The 18,303-nt window shown below is 41.1% G+C and overlaps 1 protein-coding gene across 4 annotated transcripts in view; it reads right to left on the bottom strand.

Moving 5' to 3' along the window:
* The window catches only part of LOC108272791 (thyroid hormone receptor beta), a 122,030-nt gene that overhangs the window by 41,104 nt on the left and 62,623 nt on the right, over nt 1-18,303 (bottom strand). For all 4 annotated transcript variants that reach the window (XM_017481531.3, XM_017481533.3, XM_017481534.3 and 1 more), the window contains exon 2: nt 18,048-18,114. The gene's annotated coding sequence lies outside the window, so the exon portion shown is untranslated. The remainder of the gene's footprint in view (nt 1-18,047; nt 18,115-18,303) is intronic.

Consider the following 18,303-nt stretch of genomic DNA (forward strand, 5'->3'; position numbering starts at 1 on the left):
GCTACTCAATGCAGTTATTCAAACCGATACTGCAATGGGTTGCGAGGTCAAATCCCAGACGGATAAATAAGGATGAATAAATAAAGCTCTTGCCCGAGCTGGTAACAGGTTTTTAGGTGTTTGTCAGGTAGAACAACTGAAAACACCTGAAATGTGAGAACACCTTGCTCTAATCTCGCTGTGATGTTTTTTGTCTTGTGTAAAACAGGCTCTGCCACGCCGCCAGTAAAGGAGCTTCTGGCAACTTAGGTTTTCACATTTTACCCAGCACCAGCGGAACAGAGGAAGCTGCCATGTGGAATCTAAAATGGAGTTCAGGAGGCTGCATATAAACAGGACCATATCTGCTGGTCAAAAATTATACCCACTCGAGAGGCTTTACTGTAATTACTGTACTTCACAAAAAGGAGAAAGAAAAAAAAAAAAGCTAAAAATGTAGTCGTCCCCCCCAAAAAAAAAAGTCTACCAACATTCAGAAACTGGTTTCAGTACAGGCTTTGGGGTTTATTAAAAGAAAAAAAAAGACTGTATATTAAAATCTGCTGTGTTTTTCCTGTTAGTCGGATTAGATGATGTGAAAGAGTCCAGCAGGAGGCTGAGCTCAGTGGCAGAAGACTATGCTGTAATGCTGTACACTGTGTCTCATTCACCCATTCACACACACACACACACACACACACACACCAATGGTGGCAGAGCTGCCATGCAAGGCGCTAGCTTGCCAACTTAGCGTTCAGTGTCTTGCCCAAGGACACTTCGGCATGTGGAGTGACGGGGGCCGGGGCGACCCGTTCTACCACCTGAGCCACAGACACCCTGTGCTGTACTGCAACGCTTCTTATTACTTCTCAGTAGTAAGGAGGATTCAGCCTCGGGCACTTTTAAATCATCATCTCTGTCTAATGGTGTCGAATGTCTGTCACATAAAAGCCAGACGTTTGCAGCAAACAGCCAATAGTGTTCAACATAGAAAAAAGCAGGTGTGCAGACTTCCGGTTGAACAGCACGAAATGATTTTGTGGAAATATGAGGAATTTAAACCTACGCTAACTGCACAAAGCGACAGCGGGAACGCTGCTGAGAGTGTAGATGCGTACGTTTGCTTTTATACGTTCACTACGAGAATAAACGGATTGAAAAATTATAACCCCGACATCTCTCACATCTTTCATAGAATTTCATTCCATATAGATATAACATTTTAAAGTAAATATGAATAAAGATAAATATCAATTTGTGAAAATATATTAGGACAGGAATAATGCCACTGCATGCAAATATGTACCACTCACAAAGGAGCGCAAAGCGAGACATACAGTGTGCGGTACAGTAAGAGACTGGCTTGGGTGCGTCGGGTTTTAATGTGCGGCTCACGATAAACTATACCCTCTATCCGTATCGTGCGTACCGATGGTCATCAGGGAAAGACAACACAAACACTAAAACTTTGATGCGTCCGATTTATCTCACTTTGCTCACAGGTGATTGGTCCAATTTGGGTGTGAGTTCTCTTACACAGAATTAAACGTTCTCTGGAGCAGGTTAGGCATATAGTGTGAGTTACCATGGCGATGAAAAACCAATCCACCTTGTTGAGACTGAAAAAGCAGAGTTTGCTCAAATTAAACGTAAACTTACCTGGTAGCCACCGAAACGGGCTTTGTGGAACAGACCTCTGTTTCTCTTTCTCTTTCTCTTTCTCTCTCTCTCACTCACTCAGTCTCTCTCTCACTCACGCAGTCTCTCTCTCACTCACTCTCTCTCACTCTCCCTCACGATGAAAAACCAATCCACCTTGTTGAGACCGAAAAAGCAGAGTTTGCTCAAATTAAACGTAAACTTACCTGGTAGCCACCGAAATTGGCTTTGTGGAACAGACCTCTGTTTCTCTTTCTCTTCCTCTCTCTCACTCACTGTCTCTCTCTCTGTCTCTCTCTCACTCTCTCTCTCTCTCTCTCTTTCACTCACTCTCTCTCTCCCAGTCAATCTCTCTCTCTCTTTCTCTCTGTCTCGCTGTCACCCTCTCTCTCTCTCACGCTCTCTCTCTGGTGTTTTACTAAATTTTGGCTTTGTTTCCTTTTCCTGTGAAAGTAAGTGAAAAGTACAAAAGTATGAGGTAAAATACACAAGCTGTAAATAGCTGAACGTGGGAGAGAGTGAGCGGGACGCTATGGCCTCCGAGGCCGGTGAGGAGACGCTGTCTCTCCGGCATGGCGTCAGGTGTGTGCCGGAGAGTGGAGCAACAGGCGGAGGAGGTTCTGTTACTGGTGGGAGAGCAGGTTGCGTGTGAGAACATCTCCTCGGCCTCCCGGAGGAACAGAGCAGTGGTGGTGTTCCTACGACAACAAAACCTTGTCGAAAAACTGCTCCAAACTGGAATATGGGTGAAAGGAAACCCAGTACAAGTTTCCTGTCTGTCTGCCTCTGCAACGCGAGTCGTCATCTCTAATGTACCACCTCTCATCCAAGATAAGGTGATAACGAAGGAGCTGGCCCGCTTCGGGAAGTTCCTCCGGCCCCATGAGACTGATTCCACTCGGCTGCACAAACTCGGCAGGGAAGCATGTCTTTTCGTAGACAAGTTTTTATGTCTTTGAATAGTCAAGGCAATACACTTAATGTGAATTTTAAATGCATCGTGTTTGCTACCATGGAACGTCTGAGATGTTTTGAGTGTGGGAACGTCGGACACAAGACTGTGCAGCCGGGGAGCTCAGAGCACACCGGGGATCTGGAGCCTGGAGTTAAAGACACACGGTGCGGTGACACAGCAGAGCCAGAAATTGAAAAGGTCAGTGACAAACACAACAGTCTCCCCAACACCGACTCTTTCTCCTCGGCTAACGCTAACAATCGTGCCGATGTGGATGTTACTGTAAACAACATCACAGACACCGAAGGTGGTGTTAGAGCTAAACCTGCTGCAGATGTTAGCGTTAGTAATGACCCTGGCCTCAATGATTGCACTGACCCCATAAAGCAGCAAGAGAAGAAACCACAGAGCCCACACAAGACCACATTTAGACAAAAACACACAGTGGAGAGAAGACGGACGAGGTGATGGAATCGTCCAAACAGCCACAGCAGGAGATCCAAGGCCCAGAGTGCAGCGCAGGAGCTACAGGAAGGGAACCGCTCATAGACATGGAGGAGGAAGAGGTCAACCCAGATCAGCCAAATACTTTTGACTTTTCAGAACAGCCTGAACAACTTCACACCATAGAACAGATGAACCGGTTTTTAGAATTGACCAAATGAATATCTCACTGGCAAACTACTTCCTGGACAAAGAAAAACGAGTCAAATCTGCAACAAAAAATTCAAACTTGAACGTGCTCTCACCACGGAGATGGTTCAGATTAAGAAAATGGACAGGAGCTGCAATAAAGGCCTTACTATAAACAGGACTGTGGACTTTTCATACGTATCTATAGACTACAATGGATTTATAGTAAGACTGAAGGGGTTTGGGGTTCCTGGGTGGAGGGTGTGGGTGGAGGGTTTGAATGGGTTATTTAAAAAAAAAAAATGTAAATGCAACCCCAATTCCAAAAAAGTTGGGATGCTGTGTAAAATGTAAATAAATGTAAATAAAAACACAATGCAATGATCTGCAAATCACATAAACCCATATGTTATTCACAATAGAACATAGAAAACATATCAAATGTTTAAACTGGGGAAATGTACCATTTTAAGGAAAAAAATAAGGTCATTTTGAATTTGATGGCTGCAACACGTCCAAAGAAACATCTGGAGGAACATTTGGAACTAATTAGGTTAATTGGCAACAGGTCAGTAACATGACTGGGTTTAAAAAGAGTATCTTAGAGAGGCAGAGTCTTTCAGAAGTAAAGATGGGATGGAATCTGGATGGAAGCATATGTTGTTATAAAACCTGTATATACCTTTCAGCATTGCTGGTGCCTTTCCAGATGTGCAAGCTGCCCATTCCATATGCACTAATGCACCCCCATACCATCAGAGATGCAGGCTTTTGAACTGAGCGCTGATAAAAAGCCGGATGGTCCCTCTCCTCTTTAGTCCTCTTTAGTTTAGAGGATGCGGCTCCATGGTTTCCAGAAAGAATTTCAGATTTCGATTTGTCTGACCACAGAACAGTTTTCCACTTTGCCTCAGTCCATTTTAAATGAGCTTTGGCCCAGAGAAGATGGTGGTATTTCTGGATCATGTTCATATATGTCTTCTTCTTTGCATGATGGAGCTTTAAGCAGTATTTGTGGATGGCACAGCGAACTGTGTTCACAGACAGTGAGTTCTGGAGGTGTTTCTGAGCCCATGCAGTGATTTCCATTACAGAATCATGCCTGTTTTTAATGCAGTGCCGTCTGAGTGCCCGAAGATCACGGGCATGCAGTATTGATTTTCACCCTTGCCCCTTGCTCACAGAGATTTCTCCAGATTCTCAGAATCTTCTGATGATATTATGTACTGTAAATGATGAGATATTCATAGTCTTTGCAATTTTATGTTGAGGAACACGATTCTGAAATCGTTCCACAAATTGTAGATGCAGTTTTTCGCAGACTGGTTCATGTCTGCCCATCTTTACTTCTGAAACACTCTGCCTCTCTAAGATACTCTTTTTATACCCAATCATGTTACTGACCTGTTGCCAATTAACCTCCAGCTGTTTCTTTTTAGTAACACGTATGTTTCCAGCGTTCTGTTGCCCCCGTCCCAACTTTTTTGAGACGTGTTGCAGCCATCAAATTCAAAATGACCTTATTTTTTTCTTAAAATGCTACATTTCCTCAGATTAAACATTTGATATGTTTTTTATGGTCTATTGTGAATAACATACGGATTTATGAGATTTGCAAATCATTGCACTGTGTTTTTATTGACATTTTACACAGCGTCTCAACTTTTTTGGAATTGGGGTTGTATATAAATATGCTACACTGATGCATTAAAGGCATCATAAAAGTCAAAGGTCTCTATCTGTCTCTAGGATGTGGTGGGTTCTAAAATAGTTTTGTAATCTTGTATTAATAATAGAATCATTTTTCTTCCCAGGTTGCTATTGACACATATGCGTCTATAGATGGACTCAGATTTGTCTCCTGGTTTAAAGACCAGGTTTAGCTGGTTTAGGTGGCTAGCCAGGTAGCTTTCAGTTTAGTTTGTGCCAACCCGGGGTTTTAGGTACCATGAAAGTGGCTCAGCTTTTACCGGTGTTCATCGCCATAGTAACTTACACTCCACGGCTAACCTGCTCCGGGGCAGGTTATGTTCTGGGTAAGAGAACTCAAACCCAACTTGGACCAATCAATCAGCTCTTGGACCAATCAATCAGCTGTGAATAAAGTGACATGTAAGTGACGCAACTAATTCACCTCCCCAGTTTACATTTATATGAAATGAAACGACATGAAAGATGTCGGGGTTATAAGTTTTCACAATAATTAAATAAATAAACAAACAAATAAATAAATAACTCTGGCTCTTACACCTCCACTCTGTGCGCTTTGCTTTTCTAGAACTCAATTAAAAATTCTTGTATGGTAGCACTACTTGTATTGTTCTCCGTCTGACATATCGCTTTGCTTGTATTTCCTCATTTGTACGCCGCTTTGGATAAAAGCGTCTGCTGAATGAATAAACGGATAACTGTAAATGTAACTCAAAGCCTGAGTCGACTGAGTACGTTGATAATCAGCGTCATGGTACCAGTAAAGCCTGATTGGATTGGCTTGGTTTGGTTTTGTCAACTCGAAACTAATCCCGAAACCCTGAGTTTGTCCGACTAGCTTCATGGTACAAGCCCCAGGTGTCCGGGAAAATATCCCACCCTCCAAACAACGCTGAACAATTGGATTGTGGCTGTCTTGAATGCATTTATCATTCCTGTATTCGATCAGTTCATTTAAATTCCATCAATGCAACGTACCTTGTTGTGTTTTAATGTCTGCCATCTGTTAGCTCCTTTACTGTGACTGAGAAGTCAAGAGGGTTCAGATTGTCTTTAATTTGATTCTTTCAGGGTTTCTAATTTGGTTTTTAGTTCCTTTCGAGCAGGATTTATTTCAGTTGCTTTGTAGAAAAGTGTGTCCTCCATATGTTCCTCTGTCTCTCTCTCTCTGAACTTTATCCTCTTCTTTAAGCATATCAAAAGGATATTCTCTCGGTAGTAATGTACACATTAGGCTCCAGACTCATTTCATTATGTTTATCACTTGGTTCTCACTTCCTTAATATTAAATTCATTTTTATTGCACAGCACGAAATGCAATCGAATCTAAGCCTTACAACCCATAAACATGATGTTCTCTTTTAATGTGTCATTATGTCATGCACAACCAAAACTGTTGGAATGTTTGCACACACACACACACACACACCGCATATTAAACACTAGAGTAATGTTGAGTAATGAGTTAGTGGAGAAATGAGTTTCGGATCTGCATTTATCTTTCGGCATCAAGGGAGGCAGAGGAGTGTGTGTGTCTGCGTGCGCGTGTGTGTGTGTGTGTGTGTGTGTGTTTGTGTGTAGCTTGCCATTTAAATCCATGCAGTCACATGTCCAGCCCCAGATAACAGAAATGTTTTGTAGTGTACCGTTTTGGAACAAGTCAGCGGAACTAACAGTCACTTGTGCTCATCTAAATTTGATCAAAAAGGGCAAAGCGAGCTCAGAGTTCATGCGTCACTGGCCAAGAACGTTAACAAACATCTGCATTTACCCTGTATCCAACTTCAGTGGAACATTCACAGCGGGCACAGAGAGCAGTGAGCTAATAGAATTTTTAAACAGGGAAAAGAAAGATGATGCATAATCCACAATGTGTAATACAGACGTCAGGGTCTAATGGAGCGTCCTACACTACATGCAACGACTCTCCTCAAACTCACAAGGAAATGTTTCATTTCTTACTAGTACTGGTGAAATATGTAGAATGTGATCTAAAATAATTGTTTAAACCATGGCATTAGCACGAGTGTATTACATGGCTGAGGAAACCTGATCCAGACTGCTTGTCTGTGTCTACATGTCTGTGTTTACCTGTCAGTCTTTACAGACAACCATAAACTCCACCCCCATATGAGTTCGGAAAGGAAAACACGAAGAGGCACCTGGATACTTTTACCGTGAGCAAAAACCACACAGTGCTTCTATTTAAAAACTATTTACAATACACGTAATATTGTAACTTGTCCAAGATTTTCCAAAATGTCTTACTGGGTTAGGAAATGAAGCTGGACTCAGATTTAATGACAGTGCTCCTAGAATAGCATGTAAACTCGGTTTTAAATAACGACTCAAGCTTAGAGAGCCAGGAAAGCTAATGCTTTGGATGATCCACCGTCATAGAAACATATATAATGCTAGCTAACTTCCATGAAGCTAACAATGCTAACTAGCTAACACCGGTAATGAAGGCAACTCATGCGCGCTCTTTACAAGGAAAACCAAACCAGCAACGGCACTCTTGACCATTCTCACGTCAGCAATTCAGGAGCAGTAGGACGTGTTAAGGACCGAAATCCTTAATGGTATCCACTAGACATAACATGCCACCAACAGAAGGCAACAAATTACCAGTACAGACCCACAAGGACCATTACAGTTTCCATTCAGACCAATACAATTCCTATTATAACTATTAAAATAATTTCCATTAACATTAATGGTCCTTTATGGTATTCACTAGACATAACATGCCACCAATAGAAGGCAACAAATTACCAGTACAGACCCACAGGGACCATTACAGTTTCCATTAAAACCAATACAATTCCCATTATAACCATTAAAACCATTACACATTCTATGACGGTTTCTATTGGGTTTTTTCAGCAGGGATGTAATGTTAGCTTAATGTTAGCTTAATGCCTGCTAGGTTGTTGTGTACTCGTGAGGTAATATTATGTTCTGTAATGTTATCATCTATATTTACAAAACAAAGTAAGACAAAACCCTTAATAAACAGCCTTTCTTACTGCTTAAAAGTGATGTCATTGATGATGTTCCTTAGCAATGCTAACTCTAACTGAACGGTCGATTTTGGGGGCGTGGCTTTGTGTACATGCATGGAAATGGGAGGCGGGTTCAAGGAGTAAAGTGTTGTACTTCAGCTAGAGCTGCACTAGTGCTCCAATCGTGACTAATCTTAACTAATACACCTTTAAACAAAGACCTTGGTTTATTGGTTTTTACTGAGACATCATTTCAGGCGCCACAATAATGGCTCCTGTGCATTTGGAAATTGCTCATGGGAAAAACATATGGGATGTTTTGTTTTGTTTTTTTAAATGTCTGCCACTGTCGTTTATTAACTAGACACGAATCTTTGGAGCTTTAAAGATATTTGAATTAGTTTCTTAAGTGTATTTTTTCCATTTGTAAAAAAAAAAAAAAAAAAAAAAAAAAGTGTGTTCAGTCATAATGGAGAGATCTCTCTCTCTTCTAAATAAAGGTTGCCTCGGCACATTCCCATAGTTCTGGTATAAAATAAATAAATAAATAAAGATTACACATGTCTTTCAGTGCATTGGCACATTTGTAATATGTGTGTCTGCAACTGTCTTGAGCAGCACATTTTGTAATTAGGTCATTAAGGGCAGAACTTCAGGATTTCCGTTACTTCAAGTGATGAAATACTGAGGCAACATCCAGTGGAACAGAGAGCACAAGGGCAAGAGGAAACCGTGCTTATCTACAAACCACAACGTCTATTCTAGCGAGCAAGACTAATTCATAACTGCAGAATGACTTTAGATGAGGAGTAAATCATAGTATATATTCAATGAGACAGGTTTGAGTTGTGTTCTTTATCATCAACTGCATAAATAAATCGTCTACTGCCACTTCCTTCCTCTCTGAGAGCATGCAGTGCTGAAACTGGGTGAGATCAGTCAGTCGATAAAAGTTCCCTTTTACTACATGAGAAAAGTAGTAGTTAGATTTGACACTATAGTTTCTCTTTCTGACGAAAACGTGCCGTTGTTTAAAAAAAGAAATTAAAAACGATCAGCAGAAATTTTGGTTTTAGTAGCATCCCTAATAAATGCAACTAACTGATATTAAATGCGTACGTGTTTCATGTTAGCTAAACTGACTGATAGATTTTATTTCACATTAACGAACATGAAAAATCCTTCATTTCTCTTGAAAGGAAGCGACGAATGCAAGAAAACGAAGTCGAAACGACGTTGAGACTGATGAGTACGCCTGGGTGTCCGGGCTATAATTGTTTTTATTTGTAGTTGCCTGGCAGATAAGTAGCTTTAGAAATTTAAGGGGAAAAAAACAACAACATTTTATATGAATGCTTAAATGTAATCAAATGTGTCATGGCGGCGTGATGCACGTCAACGCTGGTACTATAGCACTCGCCTCTGAACCACACCACCTGCTGCACTACAAACATCGACCGAGCCGCAATCTGGCTGCCGGTACGACGGCCATACTGTATAAAGGTGTGTTCACACAAATCACCAGTCGCTGTACTGTGGAGTTGTCAGTAGGCGTTCCTACTATTGGTTGCCATAGGAACATTTATCGACGGGTGACGTACGACATTTGACAACAAACTAGTTTCCTTGCTGCTTAAATGAAACATTCTGGAAGCAGCGTGTTTGTATATAAAATTCACCAACGTATATATGCATTATTTCCTACGAGATGAAATGGAAGCAGTGTGTGCTCTTCCTCTATCTGCGGCGAAAGCGCAAGCGCAAGTGCCGGACTGTCCGGGACCACGAAACGGTTTGTACTCGCAGGCAGCATGGCGGATCACGGATCACGTACGCTCTACTGTCTTCACTCCCATTGGTAGTCGCTGCGCCAAGGTGCTCCAAATTTGCATAAACTTTGCCGCGTCGCTGGACACGTCCACGTCTAGTCACTATCGGTCGCTGTCGCTCCTGTCATTGGAAGTCTCCAGCTCTCATTGAAAATAAACAGTCTCCGGTTGCTTTGTCACGGCAAGTCAATGTATCTGTGAACCGCTTATTCCATACATTCGTCTCACGGAACCTGAACACGCTAGCTTGACACGAATAATATTATTGGGGTGAGAGGACAGAACACCACATGTCATAGTTAAAACATTGGACTCACTGAGTTTTCGTCGAGGCAGAATACACGACGTGCTACATTAGAAAGAGATCATCATAAACATGCTTGTTTCCCTTAATGCAATTAACAATTTAACTAGCTCGCCATATGCTATTAAATTGTTAGCTACCATTTTTTTATCCTAGTCAGGGGAGTTTCCAGGCAGCTTTTATCTACCTAGTGGGCTCGCTAAGTACTTGGAATGTATCATTTGTCCATACCCGATACTCCAAAAGACCGCTACCTCTACCGAGAAAACTACCTTCTAAACCCCAAAAACACGACCCAGTTGTCATTCATTATTTCATGCATCATCTCCACCACTTACCACTGTCCTCATTCCTCTTCTCCTCGTCTGTCTGTTCCTCTTTCTTTCTTTATCGTTCTGATAATTAAGCTCTGTTCATTTTGACAGCACAACATGCACAAAGATTTCAACTCATTTACAGACACGCCAGCAAAACAGGGCCCCTTCCGGAGGGAATTTCCAACCACTACAGCTCTCAAAGGGGGTTCCTGGTTTTTGACACTTCTATACATTGAAGTGATTAGCTGCTCAATGCTCTAGGCAGCTACGTTCAGAAATGAGCTGTTAGAGCTTTAGAAAAAAAAAAACCCCAAAACAGTGAATGGAAATGAGACTGCACTGAAAACGTTGGCTTTGCATATGTGAGTGATGTCTGCTAGTGAGTAAATGACATTTTACACACCAAGACAGTCCCTTCAGTACTTCCTCGCTTTTCTTTCATCCTACTGTGACCACGGTAAACCATTAGATTTAAACCGTGTAGCCTGATATTAATGAAATCAAACATATTATTAAAGCTGGTTAAAAGCGCAGCTCTAACGGCTCCTCTACAGACAGCGGGCGTCGATTATCAGTTGTCGAGTGAAGTTGCGAGTACGTGTTTGCGTAAGCAAAAACCGAACAAAACATTTTTCGGGCACAGATTTACGAACGTTTTGGAAACGCCGATTTTCTTCGTACTCGCGTACTCGCGTATCTTCATCATCTTTAATGTGCAAAGCGCTTTCCCAAGAGAGCTCATTTGCTTTTAGTGACGCCACACACAACTCCATAAAAGGTCATGTGCATAGACAGGAGCATGAAATGAACAATCATTGTAAAGGGTGAAAAATAGAAGTGGAAATGATCTTAACTCACTTCTAACACACACACACACACACACACACACACACACACACATATATATATATATATATATATATATATATATATATATATATATATATATATATATATATATATAGAGAGAGAGAGAGAGAGAGAGAGAGAGCTTACTGTGTGTGTGTGTATATATATATATATATATATATATATATATATATATATATATATATATATATATAATCTTGCTCTGGATAGAGGCGTCTATTAAATGCTATAAATGTAATAAAAATAAGCAATTTAAACTTGACAGTACAATCCAGGTGTAATAGTGCAGTAATCCATGCAAATGATATGATCTGAAGTCGGGTGAAATCAGTGTTTACTGTACTTTGGATGGTCTTATAGTCTTGTAGTAAATTTACACACGCTCAGGAGCGCAAGTGGGATACGAACATTTTTCTGAATGTATGGGATTTTTATTTCTTACGTTTGTGTCCGGTTTGATAAATGAGGCCGGATGTCATTTCAGCCTCACACGGAAATGGATTTCTCTTACTTGAAATGCTGAAGGGAGTGGCAGGGTTGTGTACACTATGATACATTATTCAGCACATAGCACTTTACTTTAGAGAGAACACAAGGAGGCTAAAAAACCCACAGCTAAACCATGACAGACCATAAAAACCTCGATAAGAGCCCTGTCGCTTCCATTATTCAGCTGGTATACACAGGTAGAACATGCATTATTGATTAATATGATCAGAGCTGGGTTAGGGTTCAATGTCTCAAACGGGCAGAGTTCTTGGGAGTAATGGTGATATGAGCAGCTTAGCCGAAATGTGGAAGTCCCACAGGGAGGGAGATCAAAGTGTTCAAAAAGCAGAAAAGGCAAATGCATACACACACACACACACACACACACACACACACACACAGATCTCATTTTCCTGACTCTCTTGAGTGCTACACTGTTCCAGCTGCTGGCCCCAAGTGTGACCGATTAAAGCGTTCCTCTCCTTTTATTTATTTATTTATTTATTTCCCCCCTCTCAGGGTTCTATGAGTTTTGTTACTAGTGTTCCTTTTTGACTGTATTGTTCAATGTATGTACAATTTTTTCTACTTATTTATTTCTGTAGTTATTTTTTAATTTGTCTGTACCCAAGCTTTGGCAATACAAATGTTAATGCGACCTATAGAGGCAGACAGGCGGACAGAAAGTGTCAGAGAGACAGAGAGAGACATATAGAGAGGGGAAGAGAGAGACAGAAAGGAAAACAAAGACATAGAGAGAGAGACTGAAAGATGTAGAGAGAGAGAGAGAGAGAGAGAGAAACAGAGAGAGAGAGAGAGAGAGAGAGAGAGGGAGAGAGCAATAGACAGACAGAGAAAAGAGTGGTAGAGAAAGACAGAAATAGAGACAGACAGACAGTGGCAGAGAGAGACAGCGAGAGACAGAAAGGAAAACAGAGACATAGACTGAGAGAGAGTGGGAGAGACTGAAAGAGGTAGAGAAAGAGAGAGAGAGAAAGACATAAAAGTAGAGACAGAAAGACAGTGAGACACAGAGAGCTACAGAGAGAGAGAGAGATTTTGTAATTGTTATGATTTGCTCTTTATTATTGTTTTATATTGTTTCTTACCTTCATTATTAAATTCACTTTTATTCTGTAATTTTACTCACTTCATCCTTCTTTTTCAATGATTCTGTATACAGTGCCTTTATATTGTCCTTCATTTATGTACATTGTTTGGACAATTAAAAAAATGAATCTATTAGTATTTTATTGTATTTTGTTTTTACACTACAGTTTTTACACTACCCCTCCTTTGCACTTGCTTTGGCAGGTCAAATGTACAATTATTTGTCATGCCAATAAAGCACATGAAAACTGAAACTGAGAGAGAGAGAGAGAGAGAGAGAGAGAGAGAGAGAGAGAGAGAGATGTTTTGTACAGTAGTGTATAAAAGTCTTAGGCCATTCATCAAAATGATATTTAAAGCAATTTATCAGGTCAGTGTTTATATATTTGTGAACACTATATCACATTAGATTAAGAGCAACTTTAACACCAATGTGATCAAATGAACATTTCCCCCCCTAAAACATTAGATTTTTTCGTGATATTTGTCCTACAGGAACACAGGTTTGGTTACTAACCCTCTCCTCGGGAAAGCTCAGCTATTCCAGCACCAGCACACCTGACTCAGCACAACTACACACTGAATAAACAAAAATAAGCGTGCTTTGTGGGACGTGTAACAGTCAATCCGACAGCACAGGTGCTAATTCAACCCTGGAGATTCCGCGTGTTATTACAAACAGTGGGATGCCTCAGGGAAAGTCATGAAGATGGCACACACTGGCACTGTGACAGACACATCACTGTAGGTTTGTATCAACAAGGATGATACTGTCAACATGTAATAGCCCACCGAAGTTGCTTACTCAGCATCTGGCACCAGAGTCGCTGCTTCAGCTGGGATATGAAGTCTGATAGGAAATAGTTTTACAGGGCTTTAAGTAGCATTCGTACAACACTAAAGCCTTAGATTGAAGTCCCAGACATACATGCGAGTCTCTGAAATGCCAGAAAAATATAATCAGCCTGATGAGATCCGAATAATTAACACAACATTTACTCTTCTTAAACTCGTGGACTCCATTGTTTTAATTGTAAATCTTGGTCTAGTTCCTCACAGGGAGTGTTTTTTTTTTTTTTGGCACGCTCGCATCTGGCTTGCTCATTATCGATCTACATCGGGATTTCGGTACATTTACTTGAAATATCCCGTACAGAGATCTGATATATGAACATATATGTCCGTATATCCGAGAAAGGTTTCACATGTATAGTCATACTGTATAGAATCAAAGCATTGGATATATGACCGATTGGATATATGATGTATGTGTGCACCCTATATGTCAAAATGATATGGCTTAATCATACACGTAAATATATGTAAATATAGGGAAACAACATATATAGATTACATTATTGGTTATTTCTGCTATTACTTTTAAACCAGCTGGTTCCACACTAATTTATATTGGATGTACTTAGACAATTCAGTCCCTCCAGGATTTTGCAATCGTAGAAATGAACACAAACTCGAGGAAACGCCGCAATATCCGGGGGAGCTTATGATTTTCCCAAATTACCACAGACTTTCCGCAGATTATGGCCAAGACGTGTCATGTGACATCATCACAACACGCATTCAGCCGAAGTCCCCTTGGATTCACGTGCGTTCTCATTTGCCAACAAACATCACTGTGAAAGAGCAGGCGAAACTATTTCGTGCAATCGCGATTTCGCCAGTTCGAGTCGTTTTCCACAAAAAAAAGCGCAATTGCATAACAAAATGTGAAAAAGCTGCAGTGAAATCAAGTTTTTTGGCCTCAACAATCACACACACGCACACACACACACACATGGGGAAGAGATATACTTCAGTGGCAGTGTTTCCTGTGCCACCGTATACTTTGCGCATTAAATTTGACAGCAAAATGTGAACTTACACCACAGCATTAACGGATCTATTACATGAAAGACAACGTTAACGGTGTCATAATAATGGATTCCATACAATCATTTAACACAAAATAACAAGGTAGAGCTGTAGGGCAAAAGGTTAAAAAGGCCAAACCAAAAATGTTACCTAGATTTACCAACCTGAGCAAATACAATATAATTATTCTTTTTTTTAATGGAACAAGGAGCATATCAATTAATGTGGAAAAGAAGGCGATATATAAAACCACACATGGAAATATCTCTGAATTATTACAAGTTGCCCAGGCCCTGAAGCAGTAAAGCATCCCCACACCATCACACTTCTACCACCATGCTTGACCATAGGTATGATGTTCCTATTCTGGAATTGGGTGTTTGGTTTGTTCCAGATGTAACGGGACCCCTGTGTCCCAAACAGTTCCACTTTCAACTCATCAATCCACAGAACATTCTCCCAAAAGGTTTCAGGATCATCAAGGTGTATTTTGGAAAAATTCAGACAAGCCTTAATGTTCTTCTGGGTTAGCAGTGGTTTTCACGTCAGCATGCTTTCATGGAGGCCATTATTGCCCAGTGTCTTTCTGATAGTGGAGTCATGAACGGTGACCTTTATTGGTACGAGAGAGGCCTGTAGGTCCTTTGATGTTGTCCTTGGCTCTTTTGTGACTTCCTGGATGAGTCGTTGCTGTGCTCTTCGAGGTGGTACACTACGAGTGTGATGAGGTCAAATGCATCCTAGACCATATCTATGAAAACAGTGCTATATGGTGAAATAGTACAAGTGCTGGCTTGACTATTGTATTACATTCTACCCTGAAACAGAGGCCTATACGCTAAGTCCCTTATAATACATTTCTACCGTTGGTAAAGTAAACAATGCGTCACATAAGTATCTACGTCGATAATTTTTCCTAATTTGCATATTGACTAATTGTTGCCTCTCCAACCCAAACCCACTTATTTGAAATGGCAGAGCTACACTACATAATACATAACTACATAACTACATCTGCATTTGGAGAGGCCACATAATTACTTATTTAAATGGTTTGGAATTATTTTAGCTCCAGTGCTATTTATTCTAATGATGTATGGTGTTGTTACAGGCAAACAAACACTTGCTAACAAGATAAGTTGCACAATCTTCTCAGGTGGCCAAAGACCACCTGCCATCCATCAGACCAAAACTAGCCACAAGCTAAACAGCTGGCGAGAGGCAATGAAGCAATTTGCAATTCACGGGATTGCAAACAAAAGAACAAAGTTCTATTGAATGAATAAGTGTCTGTGTAATTGGCTTGCTTTATTCTTGTATAACAAACCAAACAACCGCAACCACACACACACACACACACACACACACACACAGACTTAAGCCAAGTATAGTAAGAGAAGAAGAGGATGTCCATTAAAGCAATGATGTCATCAGAATCTCTGCACACTTCACACACTTCTCTTTCAACTCATTGTGGTTGTCGCACCCATCGAATCTGCCTCCTCAGCTGTGCTAGGGATGATTGATTTTACTTTCACAGAATCACAGAGAACTTCAAGAAACCTGCTTATGAAAAACTGAGTTTATGTTTAAATGAAGTCTTATGTTACTCAGTGAATCGTGAATCCAGAGCCTTTTCGAGGAACTGTGGGTGTAAGGCGGCCTTGATGGGTTGCCAGTCCATCAAATGGCAGAAAACAAACACACACACACACACACACACACACACAGAGAGAGAGAGAGAGAGAGAGAGAGAGAGAGAGAGAGAGAGAGAAAACGTAGCCAATCCAGAACAATAATGGTGTGTTTTTGCAAGGTGGGAGGAAAAAAGAGAACCCACAGGAAACCCACACGGACATGAGGAAGAACATGTAAAACTCTGCACAGACAGTAATCTGACATCAGGATTTAACCAAGGACCCTGGAGCTGTAAGGCTAGTGTTTAGTTAACAATATTAATTTGTGTTTTTTTGTGGAATAGCACTACTGAACACTGCTAAACACTACAAAATAAAAAGCACAATGTCCATCCATCCATCCATCCATCCATCTATCCATCCATCAGTTTTCTGTAACGTTTATCCCACACAGGGCCACGGGGAGCCTGGAGCCATTCCCAGGGAACTCAGGGGAACACCCTGGACAGAGTGCCAACCCATCACAGAGCAAAATCACACACTACGAACAATTTCAAAATGGCGATCAGCCTACAATGCATGTCTTTGGCCTGGGGGAGGAAACCGGAGTACCTGGAGGAAACCCCCAGGGCACGAAGAGAGTATGCAAACTCTGTGCATAAACAGCAGAAGCAGGAATCGAACCCCCAATCCCGGAGGTGCGAGGTAAACGTGGGAACCTCTAAGCCACCGTGCCCCTCGGAAAATCAACTCAGAAGAACTCATATGAAAAATAAAGAAAAAATGACACTGAAACTCCACAGGGCCCTTAGATAAGTCTGCTGCCTACTTTCATACAGTAAGCACTCACCCTCTCACCATCTCCATGCTTTTAGTTCTTCTTGTGGCAGGATTAAATCCTGTCATTTAATATGGAGCACTCACATGGCGACAGCGTACGGGGACGAGGGATGGCAGATGGTGTTTTGATCACAAGGGTCTGTCTGACATAAGAATAAATCAACTGACTTTGCTTGCGTGCCCTCACTGCACTTATCACATTACACTATTTGCTCATGCCACTGAGGACAAACATGCACAAACAAAACAAAAAGCAAAAGTGCAGTGAGTCACCGGATAGTCGATAAACTGATTAAAGCGATATCTTGGCCGAACCCTAATGCAATCTCGGCGACTGGTGTTAGCAGCCACTGCGTATTATGATTGTAAAGCGATGCCAGAATTGAGTGGTTGCTAAAATGCTAATTTTCTCTTGCCTCAATTGTATTTTCATATACAAAAGATTAAAAAAAAAATACAGTTTAGAAAAAAATGTTTTCCTGCACTGATGTCGGCGGCCATGTTTGCGATCTCCATGGGTCCGCATGCCTCAGGGCAATGACTCATGCCGAATTATTCCGACGGACTGAAGCGAGCAGCTGATGGCCTGTGTGACACTACTGCGTCATTCTCCGTCCTGACTCAGGGTCTGTATATCTTTTACGCTTCTAAATATTTACATGACAATGAATCGGAGACAAACGGATCCAAGCTCAGCGCCACTTTTCATATGTTTGAGATTTAACAGCAAATGCTAAGTGTTTGTGTACATTCTCAGCGTAGAGTAATGATTCAGTCACGCAGTGGAACATAAACAGTCTGCAATGATTCACATGGAAATGAATGTAACTGTTCTTACCGGACAGAGCTGGGACCCTTCCGTCCTGCCAGGATTAACGAGCGCTGATCGGCATACGCATAAAAATCTACACAAAAAAAAAAAAAGAAAGAAAGAGAGAAACACATACAGTTCAGTGTGAAACTCGGACAATAGTTCAGTTCTGGATGTAATTCGAATCATAGGTTTATATTAATACTCTGTCTCTAATAGGGTAGGTTATCGTTTCTATAGTAACCGTTCATTCGCAGGGACTTGTAATAGCGGATGCTCACCA

Source organism: Ictalurus punctatus, chromosome 12 (genome assembly GCF_001660625.3).
Source record: "Ictalurus punctatus breed USDA103 chromosome 12, Coco_2.0, whole genome shotgun sequence".
NCBI lineage: Eukaryota > Metazoa > Chordata > Actinopteri > Siluriformes > Ictaluridae > Ictalurus > Ictalurus punctatus.